This window comes from Triticum dicoccoides, chromosome 6A (genome assembly GCF_002162155.2).
Source record: "Triticum dicoccoides isolate Atlit2015 ecotype Zavitan chromosome 6A, WEW_v2.0, whole genome shotgun sequence".
Lineage (NCBI taxonomy): Eukaryota > Viridiplantae > Streptophyta > Magnoliopsida > Poales > Poaceae > Triticum > Triticum dicoccoides.
This window is the reverse complement of record NC_041390.1, coordinates 244,789,126-244,811,334: the sequence shown is the minus strand read 5'-3', so window position 1 is coordinate 244,811,334 and position 22,209 is coordinate 244,789,126. Positions and strand designations below refer to the sequence as shown.

Sequence of the window (22,209 nt, the reverse complement as noted above, 5' to 3'; positions counted from 1 at the left end):
CGAGATTACCAAAAAAATAGTCACTTGTCTGGCAATATCTGCACTCATTTCAAGTCCATAGGTTGCGTCCAAACCCTACCCAACATGTCATGGGTAAGGTTATGAGTATAACATTTTTATCAAGGCCATGCCCTAACATTGACCCAATAAGCTGACATGTTAGGGCAAACTATGGTTCGTGTTCAAACTATTAAAATCATATGCTTCAATCGTGTCTGTGTACTTTGCATGAAGCCCTTTGTCTAAATCATTGAAGCCCTCTGTTTGAACTACCGTAATTCTTTTCTTGACCATGTCATAAAAACTGAGTTTAGTTTCAAATTTCTTTAAAAAGATTATTGTTGATTTACATATATTTCAATGAAGACCTACATTCGATGAGGTTACAAATAAATGATAGCTCAGATGTCCAGCCCAGCGATAATGTAACTTAGATATACTCTCTCCTTTTCGATTTATAGGACTTATCTCAAAATTTTAGGTTTCCCGTTTTATAAATCTCAATTTCATTGTTCCACATAACATGTTAAATTTTAAGATGCATTAATTCATTGCATGCAAGGATTAAGAGAAAATTGACCAATACATGTACTTCATGCATGCATGCATTATAATTAATACATTGATAAACACAATTCTTTGAGAAAAACGAGTGCATTAATTGAGTGCTTTTATAAACTACAAAAATTATTCCGCCACTTATCATCTATCTTGGTTGATGAGATTTTTGAATTGAGCCTTATAAGACTAGCCACATTGAAGAGTAACATATTCTCTCCGTCCGGTAAAGAGTGTACATTTAGAAATTTTAGGACAAATTATGGGATTGAGTAAAAAATGCATTGGAAAGGTACAAGCTACCATCTCTCTCCTCTTTAATTACTCAACCCCCAATGAGCTAAGTGCATGTAGAAATTAAAAAAACATATGTAGATTGCTATTGGTCTTGATTACCGTGTGATAAGAGAGAAATATTTTTCCCTACTTTAAAGTGCATTGGAAAGATAGAAATGCACTTTTTTTGACAAATTTTGAAGCTAGATGTACACTCTTTATCGGAAGGAGGGAGTACACTAGTAACACACATATCCCTAGACTATATTACTACCTTCATAATGGATAGTAACATAAGTGTGGTAACATGCAAAGCTTCATTTATTATGTTGCATTGAAACATGTGATATTACAGTAACTAGCTAAGTTACTCAATCTACCTCTCTTCTCATTAATTCATTGCCACATAAGCAAATTTGCTAAATTGGACGCAATGTTAATTTACTCCCACTATGGCTAGTCTAAACCAGAAAGGAGATAGTAGTTACTGCTCCCTCCCTCGCATAATAAAAACATTTTTGACATTATACTGGCGTAAAAAACGTTCTTATATTATACAGTAGGACGAAGGGAGTAGTATCGTAAGAGTGAAGCAGGTATGGTATTAGTATCCCTCATAAAAAAGAGTACAAGTGAAGCATCACTCGTACCTCCTTTAGTAATGATCGCTCCCTCCCTATCCATATTAATTATTAATTGATGTTGGTTTAGTACGGAGTAGAAATGGGTCGAAGGAAACAAAGGGTCAGTTTAGTTCGAGGCCTGGCCCTTATGCCTGGCAAAAAGTAATGCCTGGATGTCGCCGGAGAAGTTGAAGAATTCTGCCTGCCCAGGCTTGCCTGGTTCATATGCGTTTGGTGGATAGTCGCCGTACTACAGTACAATTAGGTAGATAAAACTCTGGACACCCATCAGTCCATCACTTCCATGCAAAAGAAAAATAGTACCAGGCAGATGCATCAGCCCACCAGGCGTGTCAAACGGGACGCCTGGCCCAGGCTAATCATGTTGCCTGGCTGGCCAGGGCAGGCTAATGGCATTGACAAGTTTTTAGGCCAGGCTATAATAAGATGATTGAGCAGAATCCAGGCAAGATCTCAGGCACCCTTAAGGCCAGGCAATCTTGCTTCAGGACATGATCCAAACATGCCCTTAAGTGCGATTCATAGACAGCAAGTTAGGTCAGCAGCCTGAAACCGAACTCATATATCAACATCCCCTCCGGAGCTGGGTGAATCGCCATCACTGCCGTCACTACCACTGGTGCTGCTGCCGCTCCCGCTTCCGCTCCCGCTCCCGCTGCCGCTGCTGCTTCCACTTGAACTAGAAGTGGCCTGCTCCACCTGCTGTCCTTCTGCATTGACTTGAGCTCGCAGCGCCTCAGCTGCATTAAGTCCCTCCTCAGCTTCGTCATTTACATCAACATCAGCAACCTCATCATCCATGTCGAGCTGATTTGGTAAGTTGATGTCAAAACCGCGATAAGACATCTCTTGTGCTGAGGCCATATTATTGGGTGAGCCATTGTCATCATCACCGAGTATGTCTAGGTTTTCATCTTGGTCATTGGGATCAGGCGAAGAGGAAAATAGGTCCGTGGTGACTGGTTGATATTTAGAGCTCCTGTTACTGTTTCTTGGTCCTGTCATTAGCAAGGGGCAAATGAACATTTATTACAATCTTGGCCGACAAATCAAGAAATTTAGCATATCATAAATAACACAATCTTTGGCAACGCTTTAGAGTATAAATGTTTTTTTTCTCATTGCTCCATTTGAATCGGATGGCAAACTTGATTGTAGCATCGGATGCATGGTGAAGAATCACCATGATCACATTATTTAAAAGAAAAGGTCCACTTATCAACGCTCAAGGAAGGCAAAAGTTTACTTTTCAACCCTGAACTCCAAAACCATTTAAAACGCAACATTGAACTATTCAAACAGTCCACATTTGACCTTAGAGTGGTTCCACAAGTGCTCTCGGATGATGTGGATACCACATGGCTGCTATGTCATCGTTGGTATTAAGCTATATCTACACTTACTTACTCCCTCCTTTCCGGTTTATAAGGCTCATCTCAATTTTTTTGTTTTTCCAATTTAGAGGGCTCATCTCCATCTCATTTTAGTTTCCAATGCGCATTAAATCTTTGCATGCAAGAATTAAAGAGGAACAACACCAATGCATGTAATGCTCCTACTCATCTAGTGGCCAAGCATGCATGCACTGCAATTAATCCAAATTAATGCATGAGTTTAATTGGGGTAGTTTTGTAAAGTACAAGATACATTCCTCCACTCACAAAATGCCTTGGTTGATGAGATTTGATACTTGAGCCTTATAAACCGGAAAGGAGTATTTCGTCCGTAATTTCGTCGGTCCACCTCGCCCGATCGGTTTTTCCTCTCGCAATCTCATTGGTTGCACCGGTTTCCGTGGTCCGCATGCACGCCTTCTGTATTATTTTTTTCGTCCAAATGCAGTTTCCTCAACTCAGTTTGTGGACCCTGACTTGACTTGGAATCTGCCTTAACTAAAGCCTCATATATTTAGGGCATGTACAATGGTGCTATCTTAGGAGTGCCACGTAGGATAAATGATGAGGTGGAGGAGAGAGAACTCATAAGAAAAGGCTTGTCTTCTCCTATTTAAGAGAAGACAAGAGATGATCTCTTAGTACACAATATGTCGCACCATATTTTTAGAAATGACTAGTTATTGAAGATAAGACTAAGAGATAACCCATTGTAGACATTTTTTTGTCATCTCTAAATTACATGCAAGACTTAAAATAAGACTATCTTATCAACCACTGTACATGCCCTTAGATAGAGAGGAGAGGACGGGTGAATCCCGCGGGAGGCGGAGGAGCGGCGGACGAGGTCACAAGGAGGCGTACGTCAAGGCTGATGCTGATCCCATCGGGAACTACATCGACCGCTGTCGCCTCTCCTGTGAGTGTCCGGGAGCCCCTCCTCCCACAAACACATAGCACCGTCTTACGCACGTCCACCGCTCGCTGCCGCCAGCTGGTCGTCATCTCCCTCACCGGCATCCCAACATCGGCAGCAGCCTTCCTCTCTTCGACCGTGACATATGTTTCGTACGTCGTCCCATGCCATACGTCGCGCACCTCTCTCAATCCAGCCCCCTGCTCCCTAACACGGCAAGGAGATAAACGCTGCCGAGGTCAGGTCAGGCACGGCAAAGCAGACCAGACCCCATCCAGCCCCATCATCCTTGCTGCGGCAAGGAGATGGGCGCTTCACAGCGAAGTAGGCTGGATAGATCTGATGCACGAATACACCCCATCCATGGATGCAAGGTCTCCGTGCTCATCGTCGATGGCTGCACCCTCGCCAAGCCGCTCATCATTCGCGAGTACATCCATGACGTGTGGCCTGGTCGGGAGTCGCGTCCCACGCCTTCATCCGAATTCAACACAACCAGGGTACATGGCAGACGCCCACGGGCAGAAGGATTCTACCACCGTAGAGAACATGAACCGCGAGGGCGTCCATGCCATACTACATCCAACACTGCCAGGGGCTGGTGCAGCTGACATGTACGAGGGTGCCGACGCGCCATACTACATCTGCCACTGCCAGGGGCTGGTGCAGCTGACATGTACGAGGGTGCCGACGCTTGACGGGGACGGGAGCACAGAAGAGGCTGCCGCCATCGAACCCGGTCAGAGCATGCCACGCCGACCCACGGAGCAGGCTACCATCGTTGAACCTGGCCAGCCACGATAGTGCATGGACAAGGGCGCCGCAACCGAACCCGGTTTGGCAGCCGGCATGCTGTGTGAGTGAAGCCATAGAGTACCAAGGTGCAGGCCAGCGTGCATTGTGTTCACCCCAGGGGTAAAGTTCACATGGCGATGGGCCGAAGCCGCCACGCTACAAGATGCGCGTTGCACATCCGCGTGGCGATCATGCACGCATACGCTTTCGTAGCCAGGTGCGGTCACATGAGCTCCTGGGCGGCGTAGATATACAGCGAGCATGCATGTAGTACACACAAAGCGTCAAAGCATTAGCCTGACTGACAGTTCTTTTGTGGGAAGAGCCTGACAGATAGTTGTAGCTCCTCAACTAATCTATGTCTAAAGTTTCAAAGCAAGGATCAATATGCAAGTCAAAAAAAATCAAGGATCAATAATGGCAGCCAGATTACACTGCTAAAATTTCAATTTGCTCCAGCTGTTTTGTAGCTATGTACAGACAGACAGGCCTCATGCTTAGGCATTTCACATGAACAATGGAAATTTAATGCAGAAACTCAATGAGATCATGACTAATTACCGTCACATGCAATTACTGGCTACTGCATTCTATTGATCATGCATAGAGCCACAGTGGGAAGCTTCTGTTTCGTGGAAGAACTATGAGTGCAAGTGGACCAAAAAACACACAAAACAGTGGGCTAACTATTGTCCCGTGGGTCCTAGCTGCAGACTGCGTACTCAGCAAGTCAGCAGAGCACTGCTTGCTATGGAGGCTCATTGACATCTGCCACATATGGTAAAATTTTAAGCAGGCCCTATTGTTTTACTTCGGTCTTCCTACTCTTCTTTTTCATATATCCTTCTATTCTCAGCCATGATAAAGGAGCACAAATAAAGTTATTATGATATGCTTTGCTTGACACCTTCTTCGGGTCATCATATAGACATGAGAATTAAGTGTTTAATTTTATCTAATTTGATTTAGAGGACCTGAAACATCCTGCAGTTTTACAACAAAAATTGGACTGGTCTCTCATGCCTAATATTATGTCTTAATTTCTTAAATAAATAGGATATTGCACATAGACAATGCTTTAGTCGACATAACTGCGAATCAACGAAGGAGTGGCGCAGCATGTGTCAAAGCTTTTACCGTTTTTATGCTTCTCAATGTTAGTCCACAAGGAGTATAGATTGATTGACGCTCTTGCCTTTTTTTTTGCATCGAATATAGGAGCTTTATTAACGAAGTATCATACGGTTATAATCCACCCGTAGGCAAGCAACAAGAAAATCTGGGCTAACATCTAGCCAACTCTCAGTCCCATCAAGTGAACAAGCAAGTCGAGCACATGAAAAAGCATCACCTCGAGGGTCAATTCTAGACATGAAAAAGCATCACCTAGAGGGTCTGAAAATTAAGGCAATGTAATTCAACACTTTCAGTGTAGCATGGAGTTAGTATGTGGTATTATTATTGACGCCTAAAAGATAGGAAAATAGATGCCTTGTGTAAGGATCTGAAGGAGAACTGCGGGATGGGATTGGATTTGGAGGAGGATTGCCGCTTAGGTTTGTTGTGCATACATGGCTGAAGTGGTGGACGACGATCAAATATAATAATTCATTATTTGTGTAATCTCTGGAAGTAGCATAAATCTGCCATGATTAATCAGCTTGATCAATAAGTTATTGGATGTGTCTAGGGCACATCTAGATGTGCTCTAGTTATTGCACATCTAAGTGAGTGAATCAAGCATAAAGAGGAAAAGAAAAAAGAAAAGAAAATATCCACACGAATCTCAACATAAGATCAATGACATAGGACTTAGATGTGCAATACTTATTGCACATCTAGATGTGCTTTAGCAAAACTGTAAGTTATTCTTTATAGGCCAGTTTCACATCCATACCTAAATAGTATCGTTTTTTGATTATTAAGGATTAGCTTCGCATCTTGATAGTGGCATGGCTTCCCAGTAGTTTCAGACAAAGGGAAGATAAAGCAGAAGCAGACGTGTTGGAACCTACAAATTGATACTGCCGGCAGGTAAACTCTTGATTACCACACGAATTCTTAAATTTATTTTATACCTGTTGCCACGCACGGGTATGTTGTCTCAACATAGCCGGTCCCAAGCCCGGGTAAAGGAGGAGGGTTGTGATAGGCTTGGCGAGCCAACGTAAAAACTCAGCCACTCTTATGGAGATGAAACCCAAAAGATTTTCGTTGGGGCGTAACCCTCTCAGCGACGCGCCACATCGGAACCCAGGTGTGGTGGAAAATGGGCAAGGGCCGGGCCGTCACCCCCCAGGTGGCGCGCCGTATCTTGATCCGGATACGGTGGCAAGTGAGCGAGGATCGGGTCGTCGCATCCTTAGTGGCGCGCTACATCGGCGCCCGGATGTAGTGGAAAATGAGCAAGGGTCTTCGCATTTGACTCGACGAGTGCGAAGGGTAAGGAAGCTAGCCGAGCCTAGGAGGATTCGCTTAGGTAGCTGGAACGTAGGGTCTCTGACAGGGAAGCTTCGGGAGCTAGTTGATGCAGCGGTGAGGAGAGGTGTTGATATCCTTTGCGTCCAAGAAACCAAATGGAGAGGACAGAAGGCGAAGGAGGTGGAGGATACCGGCTTCAAGCTATGGTACACGGGGACGGCTGCAAACAGAAATGGCGTAGGCATCTTGATCAACAAGAGCCTCAAGTATGGAGTGGTAGACGTCAAGAGACGTGGGGATCGGATTATCCTGGTCAAGCTGGTAGTTGAGGACTTGGTTCTCAATGTTATCAGCGCGTATGCCCCGCAAGTAGGCCACAATGAGAACACCAAGAGGGAGTTCTGGGAAGGCCTGGAAGACATGGTTAGGAGTGTACCGATTGGTGAGAAGCTCTTCATAGGAGGAGACCTCAATGGCCACGTGGGTACATCTAACACAGGTTTTGAAGGGGCGCATGGGGGCTTTGGCTATGGCATCAGGAATCAAGAAGGAGACGATGTCTTAAGCTTTGCTCTAGCCTACAACATGATTATAGCCAACACCCTCTTTAGAAAGAGAGAATCACATCTGGTGACTTTTAGTAGTGGCCAACACTCTAGCCAGATTGATTTCATCCTCTCGAGAAGGGAACATAGGCGTGCGTGCCTAGACTGTAAGGTGATACCTGGAGAGAGTGTTGTACCCCAGCATAAGCTGGTGGTTGCTGACTTCCGCTTTCGGATTCGTGTCCAGCGGGATAAGCGGGCTAAAGTCGCTAGAACGAAGTGGTGGAAGCTCAAGGGGGAGGTAGCTCAGGCGTTCAAGGAGAGGGTCATTAAGGAGGGCCCTTGGGAGGAAGGAGGGGATGCGGACAATGTGTGGATGAAGATGGCGACTTGCATTCGTAAGGTGGCCTCAGAGGAGTTTGGAGTGTCCAGGGGAAGGAGAAGCGAAGATAAGGATACCTGGTGGTGGAATGATGATGTCCAGAAGGCGATTAAAGAGAAGAAAGATTGCTTTAGACGCCTATACCTGGATAGGAGTGCACACAACATAGAGAAGTACAAGATGGCGAAGAAGGCCGCAAAGCGAGCTGTTGGTGAAGCAAGGGGTCGGGCGTATGAGGACCTCTACCAACGGTTAGGCACGAAGGAAGGCGAAAGGGACATCTATAAGATGGCCAAGATCCGAGAGAGGAAGACGAGGGATATTGGCCAAGTCAAATGCATCAAGGACGGAGCAGGCCAACTCTTGGTGAAGGACGAGGAGATTAAGCATAGATGGCGGGAGTACTTCGACAAGCTGTTCAATGGGGAGAATGAAAGCTCTACCATTGAACTGGACGACTCTTTTGATGAGACCAGCATGCGTTTTGTGCGTCGAATCCAGGAGTCTGAGGTCAAGGAGGCTTTAAAAAGGATGAAGGGAGGCAAGGCGATGGGCCCGGATTGTATCCCCATTGAGGTGTGGAAAGGTCTCGGGGACATAGCGATAGTATGGCTAACCAGGCTTTTCAATCTCATTTTTCGGGCAAACAAGATGCCAGAAGAATGGAGACGGAGTATATTAGTACCAATCTTCAAGAACAAGGGGGATGTTCAGAGTTGTACTAATTACCGTGGAATTAAGCTGATGAGCCATACAATGAAGCAATGGGAGAGAGTCATTGAGCACCGCTTAAGAAGAATGACAAGCGTGACCAAAAACCAGTTTGGTTTCATGCCTGGGAGGTCGACCATGGAAGCCATTTTCTTGGTACGACAGCTTATGGAGAGATATAGGGAGCAAAAGAAGGACTTGCATATGGTGTTCATTGACTTGGAGAAGGCCTATGATAAGATACCGCGGAATGTCATGTGGTGGGCCTTGGAGAAACACAAAGTCCCAGCAAAGTACATTACCCTCATCAAGGACATGTACGATAATGTTGTGACAAGTGTTCGAACAAGTGATGTCGACACTGATGACTTCCCGATTAAGATAGGACTGCATCAGGGGTCAGCTTTGAGCCCTTATCTTTTTGCATTGGTGATGGATGAGGTCACAAGGGATATACAAGGAGATATCCCATGGTGTATGCTCTTTGCGGATGATGTGGTGCTAGTTGACGATAGTCGGGCAGGGGTAAATAGGAAGTTAGAGTTATGGAGACAAACCTTGGAATCGAAAGGGTTTAGGCTTAGTAGGACTAAAACCGAGTACATGATGTGCGGTTTCAGTACTACTAGGTGTGAGGAGGAGGAGGTTAGCCTTGATGGTCAGGTGGTACCTCGGAAGGACACCTTTCGGTATTTGGGGTCAATGCTGCAGGAGGATGGGGGTATTGATGAAGATGTGAACCATCGGATCAAAGCCGGATGGATGAAGTGGCGCCAAGCTTCTGGCATTCTCTGTGACAAGAGAGTGCCACAAAAGCTAAAAGGCAAGTTCTACAGGACGGCGGTTCGACCCGCAATGTTGTATGGCGCTGAGTGTTGGCCGACTAAAAGGCGACATGTTCAACAGTTAGGTGTGGCGGAGATGCGTATGTTGAGATGGATGTGTGGCCACACGAGGAAGGATCGAGTCCGGAATGATGATATGCGAGATAGAGTTGGGGTAGCACCAATTGAAGAGAAGCTTGTCCAACATCGTCTGAGATGGTTTGGGCATATCCAGCGCAGGCCTCCAGAAGCTCCAGTGCATAGCGGATGGCCAAAGCGTGCGGAGAATGTCAAGAGAGGGCGGGGTAGACCGAATTTGACATGGGAGGAGTCCGTTAAGAGAGACCTGAAGGATTGGGGCATCACCGAAGAGCTAGCTATGGACAGGGGTGCATGGAAGCTTGCTATCCATGTGCCAGAGCCATGAGTTGGTTGCGAGATCTTATGGGTTTCACCTCTAGCCTACCCCAACTTGCTTGGGACTAAAGGCTTTGTTGTTGTTGTTGTTGTTGTTGTTGTTGTTGTTGCCACGCACGGGCCTTTTTCCTAGTGTAGTCATAATCAAGTTGTGGATGCTGTACAATAGGCATGAAAAATTAGCTACCTATGCATATGTGTCAGGTGCAGAGTAGAGTTCAGTTAGCGATCGTGAAGATTCAGATAACGGACGGACCGGATGCGTTATAGTGCGATGATCGGACGGCTCGCATGGCTCGCCTGGTTACTATACCGTTTCATCCGGTTGCCGGTTACTGTTACCGTTTAGCTAGTGTCGAGGCTATATAACGGCCAGCGCAGAGCGCTTGTATCGATTCATTCTGAGACTTATCTCATTACAATGTATACCTAAACCTCCCTCTGTGAGGAATATACCTTAGCATATTCGAGATAATACGATCCAGATCGAAACCCTAGCTCGTGTTCTTCCCAAAATTCCCCAGATCCGCCAAGCAGGGCGTGACAATATGTCGGCAGCAGTAGCTTTTCATTTTGATGTATACAACTTGCCTAAAGCTTCTAGTCCAGCTATATCACAGCTGCATGGTAGTAAGTGCACTCAGAAGTAAGCTGACTGCTAGTGAAATTCATAGCACAAGCGCCAAACTATCTATTAGTTGTAGAAGAGTAAACAGATAGTTGGGGCTAGGACAGTTTGTAAGTCCTACATAAAAGGCTGTGTACCCCCTGGATGTGAAGTTAAGCCTGTGCTACATTGAGAAGATAAATATAGGTTCATCCCTTGCCTGTGCTACATAATAGCTGGTCACTGACTTCGGCCCTGTGCTGGACTCCGACCACCCTCCTTCCTCCCTCCCGCTGCCAGCCAGAATTTCTTCCTTTCTTTCTTCCGGGTAAATAATGCGGCGGCCATATCCAGATCAGCTCTGGTTGTAATCTCGCTGTTTGTGAAAAGGGAGGACATGTTTGTAATCTTAGTTTTCTTTCAGGGTCCTTAGTGCGGAGCACCCTTCGGACATCACCATGTCAAGAGCCCCATTGTCAACACCCGCGCAACATCTACTTCAAAGATATAAAGGTGAATCTTCATACACGTGTCTTCTTGTCCCCTTCGAGAATGGTATACTACTTGATCCTCCTTCCTCGTGCATACATAGGTTTGAGCAGAGCTTCACACATGGCAAGGAGTTCATGCGGAAGAGTATGACTACACCATCCATGAGGGAAGCATGGAAACAAAGACGGAAGAACAAGAGAAGGACTGCCCTGCTCAGCCGCCAGACATCCGGACTCAAGCCCGAACATCCAGCCTGCCCACATCCGGACTCAAGCCCAGATATCAGAAGGTTCGGCCCTCAAGCCAGACATCCAGCAGCACACCAGACATCCGTCCTATGAACAACCGGTCAACCGCCCGGACATCCAGCCCCTGCCTGCGTGCAGTTTCGGGCCCGAGGTCCATGTATCCCTCTCCCACTTACCCCTTTGTGGACTAGCTTATGTACATATATATCTCCCCCACCTCCTCATTAGGGTAAGATAAGAATTGAGAGAAAAGAGAGCTTAGCTCATCTACCTCCCCTAGTGGGATTCCTCCATTGGAGATGAAGGCCTCCAAAGTGGAGAAGAACCATCCATCGTTGTCAAGGCCTCCTAAGGCCTTGTTCGGTTGCAACAAAATTGAAGGGGATTGAAGTGGATTGGGGTGGATTAAATCCCATACAAGTCAAAATCTCACTCAAGGCCTCCTAAGGCCTTGTTCGGTTGCAACAAAATTGAAGGGGATTGAAGTGGATTGGGGTGGATTAAATCCCATACAAGTCAAATCTCACTCAATCCCCTCCAAACCTCTCCAATCCCCTCTAGGAGAGGTTTAACCGAACAAGGCCTAAGGGAGAAAGGATCCTCTTGTAGATTATCAAGACCCATCTCTCCAATAGATTTTGATGAACTACCTTTATATCTTTTCCTTTGGTGTTGTTGAATGCTTGAGATCTATCCCTTAGGCTTCTGATCTGAGTATCTTGTGTGTGGATCTTGTCGAAAAGAGTGTTTTCCCCTTGTGCCTTGTTTTTCTCCCCAAATCCACCCCCAATTCGTGAAGATCAGGCAAAAAAGGGCTTGGCCCTACATCATTCCTCTTTGTGGTGTACCATCATTTTTGATATATGAAGCAGCTTCGGGGACATTCTGGTCCCCTTCCCCGTGTTAAAAAAGTATTTGGTATCAAAGCTACGGTGTGTTAGCTCAAGAAAGATATGGAGAAAGGAGTGTTACAAATAAGCTGAAGTATAGAAGTGGAGGGGAGCTGGGCTGAACACAGGATAGTTTTATTTCTGAACCTGTGGCTTGTACGGCTGCCCTCTGGGTCTACAGAGTACATGGGGAAGTCGGTTCTAATGCTAAACTGACCATGCAGCTCTAGCCGCTGCTAGTACATGCAAAAAACAAAATGGCTACTAGCTGTCTAGATGCATATGCATATAGACTACCACTCCCTAGCTAAGTAAATGTAACACTAGGATTACTCCTAACATTCTCCCCCTGATTCTTGTGTGTCTACTTGGCGCTGATCTTGACCCTTTCAATCCTTGTGTTAAGCTCATGGAAACGAAACCGCCCTAATGCCTTCGTTAGGATGTCTGCAAGCTGGTCCTTGGTGCCAAGAGAATCAGCAGAGATGCTCCCATTCTCCATGCATTCACGGATGAAATGATACCGGACGTCGATATGCTTGCTCCGCTCGGGGAAAACTGGGTTCTTGCTGAGTGCCAGTGCGGACATGCTCTTGAGCTTGACGGTGTCAACTTTCTCCCCTTCAGATCACCGAGCAACCGTGCTAGCCAAATGGCTTGAGTTCGAGTTTGGATTCAGCTGTGGATCAAGCCACGAGTGGTTTCTATGTATAATGGACTAGCACGTTCACCGCTTTGAGATCCAACAAGAAACAGAAGGATTAAGACTTTGCGTGATGCCTCACTTAGGGTATTAGCCCTCTCTCTCTCTCTCCCCCTCTTAAAAACCCTACCGATAAGAATACATAAGCTACTTATCCCGCAAACGTTGGAACCGATGCTACTTGGCATGCCTCGTTTTTTATAACAAAACATTTGAGGTTATCACGAATAGGTATGCCAATATCCCGTAAACGCAAAGACAACGTTTGGAACAGATGCTACTTATCCAAATACTCATGTGCAACTGTTTGGGCTTGGCATGGCTCGTTTTCTTCTACAAAAACATTTGAGGGGCGATAAAAGAAACAACATTGCAGGGCCACAACAAGTTACAGATTTAAATAAGACCAAAGGAGTGAATTAGCCAATCTCAGGAAAGTAAAACCTGAAAAACAGGACTGCAAATTGCAATGACAGACTTACCTACAAGCGTTCAATACAATCCTACAAAATATACTTAAAGGATCTTCTAGAATCAAAGAGGCCCGTATTCAAGGCAGTAAAAGAAACTAAATAACTTAATTTCCACATCATGAACATATACAAGAATAAGCAGATTAAAGCAGTTACCTGGATTTTCAGGTTCACCAATGTCGATGTGCTCAACCTCAACCTGCAGGATAGTCAGAATCATGATTAGATACACAAGGGCCTCTTGAAATATCTAGTATTAGACTGAAATTGTACAGCATCAAATCATGAAGGTCGGCAAAGATTCCATACAATACTTGTATAAACCATGTCCATAGATTCATCATCTGACAATTTTAACTACGAATTTAGGGTGCACTGGTGCACATTTGCAGGTAAATCTAGTCACAAACTCAAGATACAATATTGTGTTATAAATATTGTGCAAGTGCAGTTGCTACTTGATGCAGTTTGAATATAAACTCAGTCAAATGAACTAGCGTGCACAGGCCTATGAAGTGCATCTGCGAGAGAAAGGAGGATTTGTGCCACAACATGCAATACAGGAGGACGGCTGCGGCACTGTAGGAGGTGAGCATGAAATGGCACGACAACGAGTAGATGAGTGTTGTACTGTAGTGGCAATGGGTGGGAGGCTGGGAATCACTGTTGAACTAACAATACTACCTCTGTCCCAATTAACATGGCGCACACATATTTCGAGGTTCAACTTTGACAATCAATTTGACAAAGAGTGGACTATGTGTCACAAAAATTATGAAGTCCAATTTGTAGTAAAATAGTTACCAATGGTGTAAGTTTTATGACATATAATTAATTATTACTGGTGAAACTGATAGTCAAAGTTCAAACACGAAAAACAAGGGTGCCATGTGAATGGGGACGGAGGGAACCGAAAACACTGATTCAGAAAATACTCAGGAATGGGGAAGGAATCCAGCCATCCAGGTGTTAAAACAGAGGAAAAACACAGGGACATGAAAGAAACTGGCGGTTGAAACAGAGGAATGCCAACACACAGGAATGGTAAAAGGGTAATTAACTTTGAGCAAAAGAAACAACCATAACATAGATATCCAGGCAGCACCATCTATGCACCAGTGGTCTAACATTCACCTATTCTTCAGCATGGTCTTTGTGAACCAGCCATCCTATCCCCAAGATCCAATGCAATTATTGTAGGAGGACAGCCCATGCACTAGCCCCGACCTGCCTAGACACAAGCCATGCACCGGCGCGCGTGCACACTACACTCGCCCATGAGAAACAAAAGTTGCATTTTGTGGGGTCTGAACTCTATCTTGGGTCTTTTGGACTTCCACAAAACAAGAGCTCGGGCCTTAATTCCGGTGAAATTAGAGAGAACCACGGTGTTCCTATTGTCTGCAACAGTGCTCCTTTGGATTGATTCCTGCAAAGTGCAAACCAAACAGCACAACAGTACCTATTGTCATGGAATAGAAATTCCTATGCACAATGATGGAGATCTTATATTCCAAATAGGACCCTACGGTTTACACAGCAATCAGCGGGGCTGTATTTTCAATAAGCAACTCAAGGTTCAGTTAAAAATGCAACCAATATTTGGGTATTTCATAAAATAGCACGATGAAATTGAAATACTAAGTAATAAATGATTTACTTAGCAAATCACAAACAAAAGACTTGTCTTGTGCAGTTCCAAAGGATGTTGGCGATCTTTTGAACTGATTAGTGTTGAACTAAGGCAAAAGTGTGACTTTTTGTTGGCGCTATTTTAAATGCATCATATAGCCCTATTGTGTTTTAGTGGTTAATGACAAGGCAAATAAGAGGACTAATATTTTATCAAATCAAAGGACTAACATTTTATCAAGTCTGTATCACAAAAATAGTCCTTGGTAATAAGGGGGCATTTGGTTCGAAGCCGAGAATGGATGGGCTGAGGGTATCCCTGTCCGCCTGGTTAAGGATAGCCAATTTCATTTGTTGGTTGGAAGGATAAATGGTGGTTGGGGATAAGCAGTTTTATGTTTGTTTTGGAAGGATGACAAGTGGATGGGTTGTTCAGTACCTCTCAGGTGAGAATACGCTGTACAAAAGATGAAAAGAAAGAACTGAGCATGTGTGTGACGACCTTGCATGGTGTCGCGTTAGTTTGTTTTTTCTTTGCGTAGAAGTAGTAGGGCCGAGTCATGCTTCTTTTACGGCGGCCAGTAGCTGCATGTGTGGCCTTGATCCATAGGATGTGGGATGGCACGTTCAGAGAGGGCCTGGTGACCGGATCGCACGTCCATTACGCAAGGAAAACAAGGCAAGGAAAACAGCAAAGCCGCAAGCCAGTTGCGCGGCGAACTTCTGTGTTCGTGAGCTGTTCGTCATGAGTACGTCGATCACTGCCCTCTGAGAGAGAGACAGAGAGGGGGGGGGCATGCAGCACCAGACGCTGCCACCGCTGGCGGATCACCCACACGTCGAGAGAAACGGAAAAAGTAGAGAAGTGGAGGGGCAGCACCTACTTCACCGCGCCGCCGCCTGATGCGAAATCGCCGCCACCGCCTACTTTCCGTTCGCGAGCGAGAAAGAAAGGGAGGGCGGGAGATAACAAGTAAACATTTCGGCAGGTGACGAGCGCGGGTGGCTGCCATCATCCGCGAGATTTTCGCGGATGAGGCCAACCAGCTTTTGACGAGAATATTCTGAAAATCTGGTTATCCCTAGCCACTCTATCCCTCAACCAAACGCGCGGTACCGTCTGAAAATCTGGCTATCCCTCAACCACCTATGGATGGCCAGCAAACCAAACGCCCCCTAACTGGAAACATCGTTGGCGACCCCTATATTTGTGCTACCAAGTGGTTGCCTCCTAGCTCATGCATGTAATTTAAAGGCTTTGGTGAACCCAAAATGCACAATGAGTCTAAGGACAACCATACTATCAATAGCGGCACAAGCAAAATAACTAGGTTCGAACTCCAAGTCAAGATCCTCAACCAAAATCCCAAAGTATTCGATTCCTACCACTCAAATTCCTCTGTTTTTCCTATCCCTGTTACTTCCGAGTATTTCTACGTGGTATTACATGTTAAAGAGTATTAGTATTGGTCTAGGTCTCCTTACATATTCATATTGGTCCAGATTCCCATATGGTATCATGAACCCAGGTTTCGAGGGGGGGGGGGGGCGTGCCGCAACTCAGCCTCCGAATGGAAAAAAATCGGTATCTGCCTCGCCATTTTGATAGAACCTCATTGGCATATCATGTCGTTCACATCTTGAACCACCCTGCTTTGATCTCATTTTCCTCGGTCTCCTCCGACAAATTTCTCTAACCGCTCTCCCCAAAACAGTTCTACTGTTGCTTCCCGCCTGCATCACCAATGTATTGTGATACCTCCCGCCCGCTGCTTCGCCCCCGTTCAGATTAGCCATGTACACCAAGCGGCTATCTGGCAGAGCTACTCCCAATCAAGCAGCTACGCCTCGCTCCCTCCCTCTGTTGTAACAGTATGTCCAAGTCTTCAGAAGCGATCTAGCCTATCGCTACCTCCCCAATCGTGCCCTGCATGTAGGGGATCTCACCTGCATATGTATCATGTACAATAACTTAATGAATATATCAAGCACTTCCATATTCCTTTTTGGTAATCACAGCCGCGTTTTCGTCCCACCTCTCCCATGTCGACCTCCGGCACTGCCGCCGCTGTCGTTTCCTCCCCCAGTCCTACCTCCCGAGCAAGCGACGACCTTGGTGCTGAGCTTGGAGCTGAGAACCTCCCTCCTGCATCTGGTGCCCCTTCGCCTCTGCTGCCCAGCCCCGTGCCTCGGCCACCGACAATGCTCTCCTCGATGGACCTCGAGGGATTCATCCAGTTCAAGATGGGCCTCGACGCCCTCAACTTCACCCAATGGCGTAGCTCCATCAACTTCCTCCACGCTCGCCACCATGTGCAGGATCATGTTCGGCATGGGCATGCCAACCGCCTCAATGATCCCGAAATGGACAACATCATCTTGTGGTCCCTCTACCATCGAGGGGGCCTAATCGACGTAGTCACTCCGCGGAAATCCTCAGCTTACATGATCTAGGCCCAACTACACGAGTACTTCTTCGACAACCAGGCCGGCGGCACGCTGCACTTGGGCCAAGAGTTCCACGCCACCGTCCTCGGCAACCTCTCCATCAACGATTATTGTTGTTGTCTGCAACACATCGCCATGGCCCTCCTGGGTTTGGGCAAACCGGTCAGCAACTACACTCACCCTCCAGATGATTGACGGGCTCGAAAAGAAGCTGAGAGGCCTTCGTGATCCTCCAGTCGACGACGGCGCTGCCCTCGTTCACCCAAGTGCGCTCCCGCCTTTTCCTTGCCCAGGCTCTGGATATCGCGGTGACTGCGCACCCAATAGTTGTCCTACTGGCCGTGGTCGGCTAGTTCAATGCAAAGCGCAATGGTGGGCGTAGACATGGTCACGGAGACGCGCCAGGCGGACACGGCTCCAGGTAGCAGTCATGGCTTTGGTACTTCGCCCCATGGGGAGTTGCACATACATGAATATATGGGGATAACCATGGAGTTGCAGTTTGGTTTCTCGTGGAAAATCAATGGTTGTTGTGAAGGCATGCCTTTATTTTGGTGGTTTGTTCAGAATGCATTTTCTACACCATTTTATGAACCTACAGGCAACGTGCTGCACCTAATGGATTGGTGGCCCACTCTTCCATGTCTACAGCCAGCTAATCCTATTTTGATGCTACTCTGCATTTGGGGGCTGCAAAACATTGGGATACCAGGATGCCTAATCATGTTCCTATTAGGGTTTACATCCAAATGGTGGAGCACACTTGCAGCATGTTCATGGCATTGTCTAGCACAAATCATTCTGATGCTTGTGCATTATTCTGGACTCATGACACTATTTACAATGATGAAAAAAATTCCCACTACAGAGAACAGCATCCTCGCCTCCCTGAGCGTATGATAATACCTAACATGTGCAGAAACACAGTACAGTTTCACGCTGCAGCTTCAGGCCCACCAGCTGACAACAGTGTTGGGATCATGGAACTCTGGTGCAGCTACAGCTACTAAAAATCAGTTTGGAATCAACAACAATTCCTTGATACGATATGATGTTACAGGTACAACGCGATCATGCAACCCACCTCTTTTTGCACTCCATGGAGTTCCCAGGTTTCATCCTTGCCATTTCATGTGGTACAGCGAGTGCTTGCTAAGTGGGATGATGGAATCTTGAATCTTCATTGTCGGGCACCATTGCAAATGAGGAACGAGTGCCTATATGCAAGTGCAGATAGGCACATGTTGGAGTTGCCCTTTGGAATAGACCATGGTTGGGACCTGATGCTTCTCGGACATAATCCACATGGCTTGAGCCTTGAAGGTTGCTTCCTTCACCACCCTGGTGCTTGTGTTCAGATTTAGAGTGATGGTGCTACACTGGCTCTTGGATTTTGTTCAGGCATTATTGGTCTACCTGTCCAAACACAATGGGATCCCGGCGGATATGATGTTTCTTGGAACTACATCCTCAGCTTCAGGACAAGCCGCAATTTAAGGGGGCGAGAATGTCATGCTCCAAGGGTCATGCCCCTATACTCTTCATGGGCCTACTCTTCAGAATGGGCTATTGAAACTTGGGCTTAGCAAGGCTATGCTGCAACATCGCCTATATAGAAGGAGAGGCACCTCACCGCATGACAGCGAATGGATGAATCGTCTTCAAACTTCTCGTTCCTCTCCCCCTGCTGCTACTGCATCCCATCCTCTGCTTGCTAATTTCTCATCCCAAATCTCCCTTGTATCTCCCGACTTCTATATAAGATCGTTACTGATCCGTCTGTCCGTTCCATCTCTGTACTGGTTGCTGGAGGTCAGACGGAGGTGTTGATAGTCTAATTTGGATCTGGTTTGTATGGTCGCCCAAATTATTTAGTTTTGGTAGTTAAGCTAATTGGTTGACACATTGTTTGAGAATGGCCACAGGATTGCAGTTCTAGAGGCCAGGTGCAGCAGGCTAGATGCAGCAGAACTGTGTGTTGGAGCTCACGCATGAAGAGAAAGCAGGAAAATGATCTGGTTTAGAAAACTTAAGATAGAATAGAAATATTTTGCATAATAAGCTGTTCGGCCAGAGCAGAGCTAAGATAGAAGCCGTACTGGTATTTGGCTCAGGCCGATGCTTTTCGAGATCTGGCCAAACTAAGTAAAAAATTAGGAATATCCTCCGTTTTTAGAGTGGACTCTAAAAAAATAAGGGATAGAGGGCAGGTTAGGGAATCTGCTAGAGTGAATTTTCACCCTGAATCCTTTAAAATGGCAGTTTTTTAGATGGGAGGTGAGATTTAGGGACTCTGCTAGAGTTGCTCTAAGTACATATAGATGAAGCATCAATGGTAACAATGAAGTCTGGACAAAGACATTATCTGCTTTAATATTTGTTAGTTTAGAAAGTACCTACAATTGGAAGGGGAGCCTTGGCGCAGTGGTAAAGCTGCTGCTTTGTGACCAAGAGGTCACGGGTTCAAGTCCTGGAAACAGCCTCTTACAGAAATGTAGGGAAAGGCTGCGTACTATAGACCCAAAGTGGTCGGACCCTTCCCCGGACCCTGCGCAAGCGGGAGCTACATGCACCGGGCTGCCCTAGAAAGTACCTACAATTATATAACGGGATACCTATTGTCTCATGTCCTCTTCTTCCCAGGTCTAAAAATGAACAAATGATGAAGCAATTACCTAAATTTAGCTAGGGCATGTAACATGCTAACAGAACTTACCGGAACTGAGTGTATAGAAGGTTTGTTCGTTGCAGGCAACTTGCCAACTTTCGCTAATGGAGGAGAATGAGATTCACCCATTCCAGTAGTTGTAGCTGCCAAGGAAGTTGCTACAGACTCTCCCGGAACCCGGACATGCCTTAATCTCTTGACTGCCCGGTGCAATCATTCCAAGCGAAAGGTCTCACCATCAAAAAACAAGACACCATCATTATCCTTGTACTCTTCTTGGCTTCCCTCGAATGCCACCTTTGGCCTGCCAGGCTGATTGTTATGAAATTCCACAGTTACCCGGTTATCTTTGCTCTTCTGCAGAGAGCCAGCTTGAGTCTTGTCAATAGATGCTGGCTTAAATTCATCTGCAAGATCGAACAAACAAAAATGATTTAATGCAAAACAAAACATGATTGATACCGTAAGACAATAAGAACACATGAGCATTGATGGATCAACAAGAGTACTCGGTTCTGTTAGATAGTATAGAGGAGGAAGCTTGCCTGCTTCCTAGTCAATGATGAGCTATGCTTACCTTGATAAGTGTGTAGCAAGAAATTCACATTAGATGCATAAAATATAACTTCAGGAAACATGGAGTTAATAATTGGAAAGATTAAATACACTAATTAATGCCTAAACATCACCCCATGGATCAATACTTAGATCACATGAAGCATGAAAACAGAAGAAGGTTATGTAAGATCAATATGAGGCCCAAAGCATTTCCATGGCACGTGACAATTTCAGAAAGAAAAAAGCATGATACACTACTCAGTTGTGAAAAGTTTGACTGTCAGATGGAAAGCAAATTCCTGGAAGACAGGCAACTAAAGCGGAAAAGTGCTTGCACTGGATTCTCAACAAAGCTACGTGACCAAGGACACTGCAGGATGATAAACACATAGGAAAGCAATTTGCTACTCTCGCCACTGTGCAACCCAACATTGGCCGCCATCTCAAGCCATCAAAGAGAGGAAACTTTCTTAGACAAACAATTGCACATAATTTGGGGGACACAAAATTAGACTGTTTAGGTTAATCAATTGAATTATTTCTTGGGGATTTGTGAAAAGAAAAGGTGAAATGTCTTTAATATGGCCATGTAGTACGAAACAAAAGGAGCTAAAACTACTGATAAGAGCTCCACTTCAAATTGTTTGTGTAAGAAAATACACAGGAAAAAAGGTGCCCAACCTTACAGAAACTACAATGCCCAAGACTTATTTTTGTTAAGATCTATGAAAAAATAACTTCTGATAATTACAAAAGAGCGGGTTTGAGATAAATCGTAACGCTCAGTGATGCCATTTCAGAATCTCCAATTGAAAAGGGGCTACTTCCTACTGAAAATCAGGATATGTGTATAAGGCCAAAATTTGGAAATAAAAGAGAGCAGGAAGAAGAAACACTTAAACAATAAATTAACTCCAGGTACTTAGAAAGAGAGTAGAAAGGATAAACCTTTCACCTGTTGTGTACTACCAGTGGGAAGCCCAAACAGAGAAAGAATAAGGGTGTGTCTGGTTGAGGTCCTGAGATGGAATATAATGGGCCGGTTCTAGTTTTGGAGATTATTCACGTGCTTGGTTGAGGTGGTGGAATGGAATGAGTTGGTTCCTTGAAGCGGGATATTCCATGTAAATGTGGAATGCAGTGGTGGCTCCAAATCGGTCGGACGGACTGGTTCCGGGTAAAAATTCTCGTCATGTGCTCTCATGTGGCCACTATATCTAATTCTCTCTAACATGCAACTATGCCAACTCAACATGTGACCATGCATGAGAAAAGACCCACCTTAGCAGGCACCATGCATGAGAAAAGACCCACCTTAGCATGCACCATGCATGCTACTGATATATGATAAACATTCTACAACTATACAATCAGCAAATATAACAAATTATATGTATTATAGTTTCAATTCTCATTACTATTCCAAATACTAATGTAGTAATGTTTCATAAAACCAAAGTGCATTGAAATAATTGCAATCAATTCCATCAATAACGGGACAAAGAAATAATGAAATCTTTATACCAGAGCACTGAACCAGAACAATGAAATGCTAAATAAAATGAAGCTGATTTATATATGAATGAATGCAAAAAATGCAGCATATT

At 45.3% G+C, this 22,209-nt stretch overlaps 1 pseudogene; it reads right to left on the bottom strand.

Moving 5' to 3' along the window:
- Nucleotides 1–1,723: 1,723 nt before the first annotated feature.
- The window catches only part of LOC119316723, a 24,234-nt pseudogene continuing 3,748 nt past the window's right edge, over nucleotides 1,724–22,209 (bottom strand).